Source organism: Monodon monoceros, unplaced genomic scaffold, assembly GCF_005190385.1.
Source record: "Monodon monoceros isolate NGI ecotype Baffin Bay Population unplaced genomic scaffold, NGI_Narwhal_1 Super_Scaffold_12, whole genome shotgun sequence".
Classification (NCBI taxonomy): domain Eukaryota; kingdom Metazoa; phylum Chordata; class Mammalia; order Artiodactyla; family Monodontidae; genus Monodon; species Monodon monoceros.
The window spans coordinates 21133339-21149402 of NW_021703768.1; the positions used below are offsets into that span (position 1 = coordinate 21133339).

At 35.2% G+C, this 16064-nt stretch overlaps 1 protein-coding gene across 3 annotated transcripts in view; it reads right to left on the reverse strand.

Moving 5' to 3' along the window:
* LOC114892423 (cadherin-10) overlaps window positions 1-16064 on the reverse strand; it is a 122704-nt gene that overhangs the window by 32265 nt on the left and 74375 nt on the right. The gene's annotated exons all lie outside the window — the stretch shown is intronic.

Genomic DNA, 16064 nt, shown 5'->3' on the forward strand with positions numbered 1-16064 from the left:
ACATCAGAAAAAATGTGGATGAATCTTAGTTGCATCATATTAAGTGGAAAAAGACAAATTTCAGAAAATTATATATGGTGTGATACTATTTTTATAAACCATAAACAAGAACTCAACAATATTTTGTTTAGAAAAACATAAATACTATGTATATATATTTATATATGTGAATAATCTCTCTTGAACATGTACATATATGAGCACAAAATTCAAGGATCATGCATGTGAATGCAAACTATTTTTAAAGTCCTTGTAATGCGTTAAAGTGGTACAACTTATATTCTCTTGTAGTTATTACATACTGCATGAAAATGTAAAACAAACAAGCAAACCGATATACATCATAAATAATTGTCAAATTAAGCATTACTTAAAAGTGTTGTTAGTGTTCCTGGTACTTGATGGAAGTAAACATCTTCTATTTAAAATTCAACTTCAGGAAGAACCCTCTAAGATGGCAGTGTGGGAAGATGCTGAGTTAGCATCTCCCCGCAACTAGGGCACCTGCCACCTGCTGGTGGGGGACCCTGAAGCCCAAGGAGACAGGAGGAAACACCAAGTGAACTGGTAAGACGTGGGGGACTGAGGGGGGAGGAGAAGTGGAGGTCAGACAGGATCGATGCCCCTGAGACCAGGGACATCAGGAGAGGCAGGTGGGAGGGGCCCTCTGGGAGGAGTGGGAGAGGAGCAGAGGGCATTTACCCTGCCCACTCAAGCCCAGGAAGCCTGTTGGGCTCCCAGGTAAGGTCCCCTGTCCTCTGAGACCAGGGGTGGGGGGCACACCTGGGCCCCTTCTGTTCCTTGAGCCTAAGCTCCACCTCCCACAGCCCCCAGGGCCTTTCCTAGCTTGTGGGTCCTAAGCATAGGCTCTGCTCACTGCCCAAACCTCGCCCTTGCTTAGGCCCCACCCTCCACAGCCAAGGCCTCCCCCTCATTTTTTTTCTTTTCCCTCCTCCTCTTTTTTACTATTGTGGTACTGTTGTACCCTCCAGTTGTTTCATCTATATTTTTACTTTCATATTCTTTCTAACATATCTGTTAGTTTCCTAGTCTAATTTTATTTTTTACTTTGTTATTGTTCTCTTTTTTTTTTTTTATTGCCACCCCACATTGCTTGTGGGATTTTGGTTCATGAGCCAGGGGTCAGGCCAAAGCTCCTGCAGTGGGAGCTCTGAGTCTGAAACACTGGACTAACAGAGAACCTCAGACCACAGGGAATATTCATCGAAGTGAGGTCTCACGGTGGTCCTCATCTCAGCACCATGATCCAGCTCTACCCAACAGCCAACAAACTCCAGGGTTGGAAGCCTCAGACCAAACAACCAGTAAGACAGGAACACATCCCACTCATAAAAAAAGAAAAAAAATCACATGGCAAAAAAGTATGTCACAGATGAAGAAGCAAGGTAAAACCTACAAGACTAAATAAATGAAGAGGAAATAGGCAATCTACTTGAAAAAGAATTCAGAGTAATGATAGTAAAGATGATCTGGAATCTCGGAAATAGAATGGAGGCATGGATTGAGAAAATACAACAAATGTCTAACAAAGATCAAGAAGAAATAAACAACAAACAGAGATGAACAACACAATAACTGAAATGAAAAATACACTAGAAGGAATCAATAAAAGAATAACTGAGGCAGAAGAACGAATAAGTGAGCTGGAAGACAAAATGATGGAAATAACTTCCAAGGAGCAGAATAAAGAAAAAAGAATGAAAAGAATTGAAGATAATCTCAGAGACCTCTGGGACAACACTAAACACACCAACATTTGAATTATAGGGGTGCCAGAAGAAGAAGAGAAAAAGAAAGAGTCTGAGAAAATATTTGAAGAGATTATAGTTGAAAACTTCCCTAATAGGGGAAAGGAAATAGTCACCCAAGTCCAGTAAGCACAGGGAGTCCCAAACAGGATAAACCCTAGGAAAAACACACCAAGACACATACTAATCAAACTAACATAAATTAATTACAAAAGAAAATATTAAAAGCAGCAAGGGAAAAACAAAAATAACATACAAAGGAATCCCCATAAGGTTATCAGCTGATTTTTCAGCAGAAACTCTGCAGGCCAGAAGAGAGTGGCAGGATAAAGTGATGAAAGAGAAAAACCTACAACCAAGATTACTTTACCCAGCAAGGATATCATTCAGTTTTGACAGAGAAATCTAAAGCTTTTCAGACAAGCAAAAGCTAAGAGAATTCAGCACCACCAAACCAGCTTTACAACAAATGCTAAAGAAACTTCTTTAGGCGGGAAACACAAGAGAAGAAAAAGACCCACAAAACAAACACAAGGCAATTAAGAAAATGGTAATAGGAACATACATATCAATAATAACCATGAATGTAAATGGATTAAGTGCCCCAACCAAAAGACACAGAGAGGCTGAATGGATACAAAAAGAAGACCCATATATATGCTGTCTACAAGAGACCCACTTCAGACCTAGGGAGCCATACAGACTGAAAGTGAATGCATGGAAAAAGATATTCCAGGCAAATGGAAATTGAAAGAATGCTAGAGTAGCAATACTCATGTCAGAAAAAATAGACTTTAAAATAAGACTGTTACAAGAGATAAGGAGGGACACTACATAATGATCAAAGGATCAATTCAAGAAGAAGATATAACAATTATAAATGTTTATGCACCAAACATAGGAGCACCTCAATACATAGAGCAAGTGCTAACAACCATGAAAGGAGAAATCGACAGTAACACAATAATAGTAGAGGACTTTAACACTCCACTTACACCAATGGACAGATTATCCAAACAGAAAATAAATAAGGAAACACAAGCTTTAAATTATACAATAGAACAGATAGATTTAATTGATATTTATAGAACGTTCCACCCAAAAGTGGCAGAATACACTTTCTTCTCAAGTGCACATGGAACATTCTCCAGGATAGATAACATCTTGGGTCACAATCAAGCCTTGGAAAATTTAAGAAAATTGAAATCATATCAAGCATCTTTTCTGACCACAATGCTATGAGACTGGAAATCAATTACAGGAAAAAAACAGTAGAAAAACCCACAAATACATGGAAGCTAAACAGTGTGCTACTAAATAACCAAGAGATCACTGAAGAAATCAAAGAAGAAATAAAAAAATACATAGAAACAATTGACAACAAAAACACAACAACGCAAAACTTATGGGAATCAGGAAAAGCAGTTCTAAGAGGGTAGTTTGTAACAATTCAATCTCACATCAAGAAACAAGAAAAATCTCAAATAAACAATCTAACTATAACTTAAAACAACTAGAGAAACAGGAAAAAAGAAAACCCAAAGTCAGCAGAAGGAAAGAAATCATAAAGGTCAGAGCAGAAATAAATGAAGTAGAAATGAAGAAAAAACAATAGCAAAGATCAATAAAATTAAAAGCTAGTTTTTGAGAAGATAAACAAAATTGATAAACCCTTGCCCAGACTCATCAAGAAAAAAGGGAGAGAATGCAAATCAATAAAATTAGAAGTGAAAAAAGAGAAATCACAACTGACACTGCAGAAATACAAAGGATTATAAGAGACTACTACAAACAACTATATACCAATAAAATGGACAATCATGAAGAAATGGACAAATTCTTGGAAAGGTACAATTTTCCAAGACTGAACCAGGAAGAATTAGAAAATATAAACAGACCTATTACAAGTAATGAAATTGAAACTGTGATTAAAATCTTCCAACAAACAAAATTCCAGGACCAGATGGCTTCACAGGCAAATTCTATCAAATATTTAGAGAAGATCTAACACCAATCCTTCTCAAACTCTTCCAAAAAATTGCAGAGGAAGAAACACTCCCAAATTCATTCTATGAAGCCACCACCACCCTGATCCCCAAACCAGAAAAACAATCACAAAAAAGAAAATTTAGACCAATATCACTGATGAAGATAGATGCAAAAATCCTCAACAAAATACTAGCAAACAGAATCCAATAGTACATTAAAAGGATCATACACCATGATCAAGTGGGATTTATCCCAGGGATGCAAGGATTCTTCAATATATGCAAATCAATCAATGTGATACACCACATTAACAAATTAAGGAAAAAAAACATATGATCAACTCAATAGATGCAGAAAAAGCTTTTGACAAAATTGAACACCAATTTATGATAAAAACTCTCCAGAAAATGGGCCTAGAGGGAACCTGCCTCAATAGAATAAAGGCCATATATTTCAAACCCACAGCAAGCATCATACTCAATGGTGAAAAACTGAAAGCATCTCTACTAAGATCAGGAAGAAGACAAGGATGTCCAGTCTTGCCACTCTTATTCAACATAGTTTTAGAAGTCCTAGCCACAGCAATCAGAGAAGAAAAATAAATAAAAGGCATACAAATTGGAAAAGAAGAAGTAAAACTGTCACTTTTTGCAGATGACATGATACTATACAAAGAAAGTCCTAAAGATGCCACCAGAAACTACTCAAACTAATCAATGAATTTGGTAAGGTTGCAGGATACAAAATTAATGCACAGAAATCTCTGGCATTTCTATACACCAACAATGAAAAATCAGAAAGAGAAATTAAGGAAACACTCTTATTTACTATTGCAACAAAAAGAATAAAATACCTAGGAATAAACCTACCTAAGGAGGTGAAATACTTGTACTCAGAAAACTATAAAACACTGATGAAAGAAATCAAAGATGACATAGCAGATGGAGAAATATACCATGTTCTTGGATTGGAAGAATCAATATTGCAAAAATGACTATGCTACCCAAATCAATCTACAGATTTAGTGCAATCCCTATCAAACTACCAATGGCTTTCTTCACAGAATTAGAACAAAAAATTTTAAAATTTGTATGGAAACACTAAAGACCCCGAATAGCCAAAGCAATATTGAGAAAGAAAAATGGAGGTGGAGGAATCAGGCTCCCTGACTTCAAACTATACCACAAAGCTACAGTATTCAAGACAGTATGGTACTGGCACAAAAACAGAAATATAGATCAATGGTACAGGATAGAATGCCCAGAGATAAACCTATGCACACATGGTCACCTAATATATGACAAAGGAGGCAAGAACATACAATGGAGAAAAGACAGCCTTTTCAATAAATGGTGCTGGGAAAACTGGACAGCTACATGTGAAAGAATTAAATTAGAACACTCCCTAACACCATACACAAAAATAAACTCCAAATAGATTAAAGACCTAAATGTAAGACCAGACACTGTAGAACTCTTAGAGGAAAACATAACAAAAACACTCTTTGACATAAACCACAGCAAGATCTTTTTTGACCCACCTCCTAGAGTAAGGAAAACAAAAATAAACAAATGGGACTTAATTAAACTTAAAAGCTTTTGCACAGCAAAGGAAATCATAAACAAGACAAAAAGACAACACTCAGAATGGGAGAAAATATTTACAAATGAAATAACAGACAAAGGATTAATCTCCAAAATATACAAACAGCTCATGGAGCCAATATCAAAAAAACAAACAACCCATTTAAAAAATGGGCAGAAGGCCTAAACAGACATTTCACCAAAGAAGACGTACAGATGGCCAAAAGGCACATGTAAAGATGCTCAACATCACTATTTTTTAGAGAAATGCAAATCAAATCTACAATGAGGTATCACCTTGTTCCAGTCTGAACGGCCATTATCGAAATATCTAGAAAGAATAAATGCTGGAAAGTGTGTGGTGAAAAGGGAACTCTCCTGCACTGTTGGTGGGAATGTAAATTGATACAACCACTATGGAAAATAGTATGGATGTTTCTTAAAAAACTAAAAATAAAACTACCATATGACAAAGCAATCCCACTACTGGGCTTATACTCTGAGAAAACCATAATTCAAAAAGAGACATGTACCACAGTGTTCACTGCAGCTCTTTTTACAAGAGCCAAGGACATGGAAGCAACCTAAATGTCCATCAACAGATGAATGGATAAAGAAGATGTGGCATATATATAATAGAATATTACTCAGCCATAAAAAGATACAAAATGGAGTTATTTGTAGTGAGGTGGATGGACCTAGAGCCTATCATACAGAGTGAAGTTAGTCAGAAAGAGAAAAATAAATACCATATACTAACGCATATATATGGAATCTGAAAAACAAAAGTACTGATGAACCTAGTTGCAGGGCAGGAATAAAAATGTAGACGTAGAGAATGGACTTGTGGACACGGTGTGGGAGGGGGAACCTGGGGCAAGGTGAGAGTAGCATCGACATGTATACTCTATTGAATGTAAAATAGTTAGCTAGTGGGAAGCAGCAGCAGAGCACAGGGAGATCAGCTCGGTGCTTTGCAATGACCCTGTAGGTGGGGTCATTGACCCTGTAGTGTGGGATAGGGTGGGTGGGAGGGAGGCTCAAGAGGGAGGGGAGATGGGGATATGTGTATGCATGTGGCTGATTCGCTTTGTTGTGCAACAGAAACTAACACAGTATTGTGAAGCAATTATATTCCAATAAAGATTTATTTAAAAATATAAAGTAAAATTCAACTTCAGGTCTCACAAATTTCAATGATTATTAATTAAATATATATATATATACATAATAACAACAAAAGGAAATATAAGTGAGTGTCAGCAGGAAAACAAAAACAAAACACTGAAAAGCAACAATAAAATAAAATTCAAAAGCACAAAACAAAACAAATTAAGCACTTTAGCTGAATCATATCAACAAAACAACTAATGTGGAGTCATCACATGAAGAATATTTTAAAAATATATTCATTATGTTTTAAGGAGTAAAAGTTATAATATTTTTACTAGACAATGAAAAGTGGCTGGCTATATTGATATGAAGCCAAATACAAAACATAGATATTAACAATATAATAGTTGAAGTCAAAACAGTTAAAAAATAATGGATGGGTTAAACAGAAAATTAAAATCACCAAAGGACAGAATTGGTGAACTAGAGGACAATGGAAGGAAGTACACACAATTAAAAATTAATATATAATTGTGTGGTTGGAAAAAATAAAAGGCACGGATCAAAATGTCAATGGACCTTTCAAGGTAACCTCTGATCCTAGAAAGATATTGAGCAATGTCATCAAAATTTGATGATAAAGTTATTTTGAACCTTGAATATTCACTATAGGCACCATATTAATCAAGTATGATAGCCCAATAAAGATAATTTTAGACTCAGCAAATTTCTCTGCCTTTGGGCTTTTTAAAAGAAACTAATGAATGTATTCCAGGAAAATAATGGGCTAAATCAAGATACAGGAATACAGGAGATCTACAGAGCTATGTATCCAAGTTACAAAAGTGAAAAAGAAATGTCTGGGATGGCAGATTTTCTTGAGCTATAGAGATTAGCCAGCCCATATTGGAAGGGGAATACTGAGGAATCTAGGTTTGCAACTCTGAATGTTGCCAGAATGAAGCTAAGTGCTATAGAGTTTTTCATTAACACATTTTGAACAGCTGTACCCACTGCACATCTAAAGCACAAACCTGTAACATCTCAGAAAATACAACTTTGCTAAAGAGGATCTTTAATAGTCAGTAGTTGAAATCATTACATTGGAAATAAAATGTCTGGCTTTTCTCCTCTAAGACTTTTGAGAGCCAGTGTATGCTTTTGTATACATTTTTGGACTAAAGATCAAACTTTTACAGGTAATAGTATAGTACTTTGAAAAGTGTATTTTAAAAATTGTAGAGCTTTTTCTTAAGACAGTTAAACGGTTCTTAAATATATTTAGTGCTTCAGTGAGAATGCCATTGGGACAGAAAGACAGAGAGGAAGGCTGAGAATGGTGGATATAAAAGAAATTTCATAACAATTAAATTTTCTAAGCAAACCAATAGAGAAACTTTAAAAAGTGTTATCATAATTATATTAAGGGGAGCATAGACTGAGATGCTACTGAACTCCACTTTCATGAATAATGAAAAGAAGTCAAAAGGTAATGTAAAAAATATTTTAAAAATAACAAGAAAATATTACTTAGAGAATTACAGCTTAACCTAGATGAACTAAAAAGAGTAAGAGTTTAAAGTTGTTTTCTGTGATGATTAGAGCTATGGGTGAGGGAGAATGGAATGGGTGGCTTATTTTTCATTTAAAAATTTTATCTATGAATTTAATACTTTGAAGCAAATTATTTATTTATTTTTTTTAATTTTTTTTTTTTGGCCAGGGTACACAGCAAACGGGATCTTAGTTTGCCAACCAGGGACTGAACCCACGCCCTCGGCAATGAAAGCACTGAGTCCTAACCACTGGACCACCAGGGAATTCCCTGAAGCAAATTATTTTTTAAAAAATTAAATAGAAAATTGACCTGATATTATTGGAGATTATCAGGTTATGGTAAAAAGTTTCTGTATCATGGATCTTTTTAACATGGAGAGAGAGAGAACAAAAGAAAAAAAAAACAGCTTTTTGGTTTCATTAATTTTACTGTACATAGATTTCACTGGGAGTATTCTCTGGGAATTTGTTCTCCCACTTTTTATTTTTAGCTTGGACTTTTATGAGATTACTTGGATTTCTAGACACAGGCTTAGATTCTGAAAAACTGTCTGCTTTGAACTTGTCATAATAGTTCTGGTCAAGGATCCAAAATCACTTATTATTTCATTTTATTTCTTGGTTGGTGCAGAGACGATCTCCATCACAAAATTTATATCATTTTGATGACAGTAAGCATTATCCATGTTAATTTTCAGTACTTTCTGAGGTTTACCAGGGAAGGGATCATGCTCCATTGATTCACATTATAATAAGCCTAAATCATTTTATATATAAGGGATACACACACACACACACACACACACACACACACACACATAGTGAGTGTGTGTATATACATGCACAAAAGTATATTTATTTTTCCTTGAAATACTAATAAAAGTGTTTTCAAGGAGTTCCATACTTTGCAGAAAAGCAATGATTAAGATTGAGGTCATTCATCAAAATAGCATAGATTTAGTTCTTCTGTTAAATAATTCAGATAGCTATATTAAAGGTATATATGTTGTATACACATATAGAACACACATATTCATGATCATTTTGATTATATGGTAACTTTAGTAGTTAAGTCATCCAATAAATATTTATTCAGTGCCCAACATATATAATTGGATAATGTTTTCTCTGGAACTGCGTTTATGCTCAGAAAACTATTCAGAGATGAGATTTACTGGGTTTACTTCAAAGTTTAAAAACTGCATTTCTATATTTTAAAGGTATGAAAGAGCTATTCATTCATATTTTTAAATTTTTTTCCAAGACTCGTCTGTTGAACACAAGTATCTTAGTTTGTCAAGCAAAGTGAAATTGCTTTCATTAAGAGCATGCAAGGGTGTTTACCATGTAGGGGGAGGGGATCCAGAAAGGAGAAAGATTGTACTGCACACACTGACAAAGGCAAAGTAGCACCTGTCACCCATCTTACGTGTCATGTTTCCTTAAAGACGTCTATTTGTATGCTCCTTATTTTTTATCTTACAGTTGATGAAGCTTTAATTATGTGGTATGCTTTCCTGTCAATTCCAATTTATAGTTGTTTGAAATTCATTCCCAGGTGTCTGATTGAATCATTTGCTTCTCTTTTAAGGTTTAGGGCAGATAAATATTTCTTCCCAGTGGGTATGTTCTTGGTTTGGTTATCGACTTAAGTGCAAGGCACAAATGCAAGGAGGAGAAAGGTAATTGCCATTTCCATATCACCTATGAAAAATTGTATTTAGAAATAAAAATCTAAATGGTAATATTGCAAAGAATACTTCCTAAGGACTGGCCAAAAGATAAGACTACTTAAATAAGTGTATTCTGAGGCTATTAATGACAACCTCACATAACATCTAAATTTTCATTATTAAAGACTTAAAACAATTTTAATGCATTTCTGTTTTCTTTTGTTTGTTTGTTTGTTTTTTTGATTCAAGATTAAGTATTCCAGGTCACTTTTTCCACCAAAAATTTGATCAATGGAACCTTTGTACTTGAGTATTAAAAACACTGCAGATTTGTGTACTGGAAACAGAAGTAACTGACGGCTCAATGTAAGAGACTTTGGAGGAAAGGCATAAGATGGGCACAGTAAGAGATGTGACAGCATGACTTCCTCAGGAACAGCAAAATAGACGCCAGAAAACAAATGGGAGAGCTAAGAGAGCAAACACGGCTTTGGAAGCTTGGCAACAGATAGCTGCCGTTTTGTTTTGTTGATAAAACACAGGAAATATAATTGGACTCTTTCCTTTGTTCCCTGCCCTTGTTTCTATTCACATTTACATTAACTCTCTACTTTTCCAGAGTTGTGAGAAAAAATCACCACATATGTGAATAACAAAATAATTTAACATTAGTTTAATTTTTTTATTTGCTTTGTGCGTAATCTTATTGTCACATCTCTACACTGCATAATAATCTCAAACAACACTTGCTCTAAGAAAAATGACACAATTATGCACGTTTATAAACCATTCCATTGTATAATGTTTAAAAGATGTTTTTTAATGAGCTTAACAGGAAGAAATTAAAAACAAGATAAAACTCCTGAGAGGAAACTGCAGAGCAGTTAAGGAAATTATGCAATGCTAAATGGGCATTTAGGAAAAGGAGCTGAGAGCTGAAAGTCACACCAGAGACTGACAGAGGATTGAGGGTTTGGAATTGAAGACTCCCACCAGAGGAGAGGCAGAAACCTATTCTGTGAGCACTAGAGACATGATCACCAACTTAGCTTTGGGCATTTAAGTTAAATTAGAGCAAAATGAGATGCTGCAAGATGTCTTAGTTTCCTGTTCATGCCATTGAAGAAAGCAACAGGACAAAGCTTTTAGAGAAGCTGCCATTGATTCCCAGAGACTAGGGAATCCATCTTGATTCATTTCTTTGAAATTGTCTCCAAGTTAACTGGCATCAATAAATACACACAATTGCAATATGTAGGAACATAAAAAGTATATAGAATCAGGGGAGGTTAAGATAACCTTAGAGTCATTCATAAACATATTACATTGTACTAGGTACTCAGTCTCTGCAGTGCGTCTTCCCTGAAATTGTAGGCTTACTAAAAACTCTGTAACAGCCGCTTAACTGAGTCTAAATATATTTGCACAGCTAGTTCTGTTTCTATATCTCTCTATACTTACCCAGGGGTATATTCCAAGTGTGTTCTAGAGGATACCATAACACAAAGGGACTTCGAATCCCCTGATGCAAAAATGCTAAATCGTTTAGTCTAAGGCAACTTTCCATGGGAATAACTGGAGAGCTCCAAGTGGATTTTTGTATAATTTCTATTTTTCTTAGAGAAGTATATATTTCATCATACTTGGGAATCGTACATTTCCTCAGTTATGTCACTCTAAACATTTAGCTTAGCTGAGATCATCATGTCTGTTCTCACTTATATATCGTGCTGTGTACATCAGATCAACATAGTTCACTGTCTCCTAGGTATTTAAAACCACTATCTTTCTGCAAGAATCTTAATTTAAAACATTCGAATCAAACTGAAATCCCTGTCTCTCTTCAAACAAGCTCTTCTGGTAGAAAACTAGAAAGTATCTTTTGCTCTCTTTCTCCCTCGAACCTTTTATCAACCTAATTACTACGTCCTACGGCTCAACTACTTAACTATATCTCAAATCCCTCCTCTCCTCAGCTTCAGTTCAGACTCTCATCAACCTTTGCTCTTCCGATCCAAGCAATGCCAGAATAATTAGACAAAATGAAGAACTGTGCCTGGTGCTCTCTTAAAAAATACTCCCTTACATAATATATGTAGCATTTTATTTTTGTATCCAACCCTTTTCATGATGCTGACTCTGCTATATTTCCATTCTCATCTCTCACAACACCTGCTTCAAGCCCTGGGATCCAGCCACACCAAATCACATACATTTCTCTGAATGTCACCTGTGTTCATTCCATCCTCCCTAACAAAAATGCTCTCCCCCTCAATGCCTGTTTTCCTGCCTCGAAAACACTTAAATATTTTTCTCTTTCCTTGTTCCCTTACGTCTGAAGGGTTGATCATTTTATGATTTAGGCTTTAATTGACAATTATAGTGTGAATGTTATTATATCATTCTCCAGTTATATGTGTGTATATAAGTTTACATGCATATGTGCATATATATGTGTATATGTACATATATGTGCATATATACTTACATTTATGCAACCTATATACAAACTCCACCTATATAAAAAAGCAAGCAAAAGAGTGAAGGAGACTATGTGTGAGGGAAACTACAATATAATAAAATAAAAGTGTATATATGTTTATTTGTGTGTGTGTATGTGTGTGTGAGAGAGACAGAGAGAGAAGTGTTGTGTTTTATAATCTTTCAAACGGCAAACCATTTATGTATATATTCTGTTCCTTATTTCTCTCTATAAAATTATTACTTTATTATTATTTCCTATCATACATCCTTCCACATAGTACGGCTTCAATCAGTGTTTAAAAAATTAAAGAATGCTTCAGTAACATTCTTTCTTTGTAATTCTTACAAATTCTAGGTACTAGGACCATGGGGGAAAATCCTACAAATATTTGAGGCTATTTTTGTGATCACGGTAAAAATCAGAGCTATATCTAACCTATGTAAATTGTAGAACAGTGCTTTTGAATATAAGAATATTCATTTTCTTTAGATTAAAAAAGGGAGAAAAGAGACGTTTTTAATTTCATTCCCAGGCTAAAGCATCTTCCTTGGGACATACCTGACTGTTGCTCTACTTGAAATGTGCTTGATAATTTTAAAATATGCAGATCAGCCCGGGGCCTACATTACCTTAGAATCCCCAGTAGAGGCAAGGTTGACTCTATTTACAAAGCGAAAATCAGCACTTATTAAATCAAACCTCCCTTGTACCAGGCAGGGGTAATGGTAGTCTCACAGCTCACTGAAAATACGTGTCTTAAATCCCTGCATACATCATATAGACATTTCCTTGAATGACCTTGTTTCATGTAAACTTGTTTATCTATCTGCCAAGCAGCATAAGGATCCCAGCAAAGCAGTCACTCATGTTTGGTCCTTGGGTAATGCAAAAGCACTAACAAATAAAGCTTTGATTTTCCCGGGTTTGTATGAAAATGCATGGACATTGTAAGAATTCAGTATGTCCTATTTAAAGTTGTTCCTGTAATCTATATACAAGTAGTGAATCACTGAATTAACTAAAGGCAAGATGTACCAGGGAAGATAAAGAGAGTCTTTGATGTACCAATTTCTTTCTTGGTGTAGTGGTTAGAAGCACAGATTTTTGAATCATCGAACCTGGATCCTCAACCTGGCTGTTATTTCTTTTCCAGCTGTAAAATCATAAACAAGTGATTTAAGTTTCATGTTTCAGTTTTTCTTGAACTAATATAAAGGGGTAAATAAATATATGTTATATTATAATTATACAGATATGAAGATTGAGTTAATTTTATATTTTACCGTGTTTAGTCCATGCTGTAACACTGTGCCTGTTACTATTATTTTTATACTGTTGCTTTATTTTATTTAAATGTGGGCAAATCAGACAATCCATATTTATGTAATTTAATGAGCTAAATAAAGTTAGTAGCCAATAAAGGTCATGCAGTTAAAACAAACAAACAAACCTAGGTATAATCTCTTCTAGGCGCTGAGTGATTCTACAATTGCATAGTATGGCATCTGAATTAGCTATATTTGTGTATAATCTTTAAATATAATTTGATGGAAATATAAAGTGTTGGCATCAAAATACTCAGGAAATTAGAGTCTCATTTAATTTATTTGTACACCCAAGTGCCCATCATCTATAATTTATCTTAAAAAAAAACTTTCCTATAAGTGAGAAATTCTGTGTTAATTTTCGGAACTGACAACCAAATGATGAAAAACGGATTTTTGTTACCATTCTCAATAAGTCATGGCGAAAAGATATAGTAAGCAGCAATAACTTCACTCTTTTGAGTGCACTTGGGCTAGATCTGTAATCTTGCATAATAAATATATCAAATTCTCATAAATTTGATATTGATTACCTATATACATAATATTCTGAAACATCTTAAGAGGTCAAAGATAAACAAATACAAATAAGACCACCACTCAATCATATTATATTTTTTAGCAGTTTATAAATTTTCTCTCCTCATGAAATCCCAGCTCAGCTATTATGTAAATGTGTTCGTTACTGATTCCTGACTTCCACTTGTCCACCTAAGCTGTCTACAAACATGTTTGTGACTCAGTACTAAGTAGATCAGGGGCATGGTTCTATGAGAGCTGGATTTCTCTGGAGGCCATACTCACTGGTAAGTAGGATGAGAAAAATAATCTCCTCTCTTTTCTGTGATACAATGTGTGGGAAAGCAGCTACATTTGAATAACAAGTTGTGGTCTTCTCAAACTATGTTCTAGAGTTGGCTCTTTTTGTGGGTTGGAATTTTTTGCCTGATCTCAGATGTTTAGTCTTTCTTTCTTCTTGAGTCCTAGTAACTGTCCCATCCAAGTACTAGAGCCAAGTCCTAGGCACCAGCTGGTTGACTGGGACCCTGACCATCGACATAACCGCTTTTGTAAACTCTTTTGTTCTAGGCCTGGACCTTCCTTTCTGATGTCTATTTTTCATTTTGTCTTTCTTTTTCTTTTCTTCTTTTTTGGGAACGGATTTGAGAGAGTCTTACCATACAACATTCTCTTCTGTATTAAGACAAAGCTGTTGGGAGCTGCTATTCAGTGCTCATCTCTGCAGATCAGCTATTCCTTAATCACTGATTCTGGTCTAGATGAAAATTAGTATCATAGCATTTTTCCAGAGCCGCTTTTTTAAAAGGTCATTTGGTCACAAATCTCATTGTCCCGGGTGTTTTTGCCAAGCCCTACAATGATCAGGTTCCAGTAATTTAATCTCTTCATAGACCTTTTCCATGGAGCCTATTTTGTTTTTCTGATGTTAGGGAAAGAAGGAAGGATGTGACGTAAAAGAGACTAAAATATTCAAGTGAAAATACCAGGTGGATAGAATACAGGTGATGGAGTATAACTTTTGTCTCTGTTAGCACAATGAAACATAGTGAAAGTCAAGGGCCATTGAACATTTGACTGCTTAGAGAGCAGGAACATTTGCTCTGGACTCCTCATCCATGGATGTTCATTTGTTCATATGAGGTACATTGCCGAGATTATAGGTATCTCCTGGCTTAAGGCACTTTTATTTCATCTTTTGTGGGCCATTAATGAATAGCAGCACAGCATCAGAGCAATAAAGACAAGATTTGAAACACTGGTCATACTCCTTGAGAAGGAAGAAGGAAGGGGAGAAAAACCCTTGTGTATGGAGAACCTTTATATTTTACAGTTACTACTGAAAACATTTTATATATGACCTTATTTCTCAATTGTAGCACTCTAAGTACTGTACATGTAGAAACTGATGTCTAGAGGAGCTGAATTGTCTAATTTTATGCACTGCCTCCTTAGAGAAGTCTCCCCTATTCATGCTTCCTAAAATAGCACCCCTGTCATTCTCTAGTCCTTTATTCTGCTTTCTCTTCTGCACGCACTTACCCCATTGCCAGACATCATATTATGTATTCATGTGATTATCACTTTATCTTCTACACCTTCCTCCAGTAGTCCATGTCCTTGGTTGGCCACTGAAGCCCTAATTCCTGCTTTGAGCCTGGACAAAGGAGGCTCTCAAAATTATCTACTGAACCACCCTTAATCCAGGATTTATTTTTAACTATTACAATATATTCCTTTTCTATTTAATTTTCTTGTTCACCTCAGCTTCTTAAAGTGCAGGCATTATTTCTTTGATCGTCTTCCTGACTTTCTTTTATTCCTCAATTTACTACCCTCCAGCTTCTTTGAAATGATTTCTACTAAAACCAATTGGGAAAGATCATCCACAATTACTCCCATTTTGCTATTCAGCACTCATTTTATCTGACTTCGAAGCAATTGTCACATTTGTCCTTTTCTATCCTTTGTTATTCTGGTTTTCTTGTATCAAGTTACAAAAATAGATAAAAAATAGAAAAGCAAACATTAAAGGCATCACCAAAGATAAC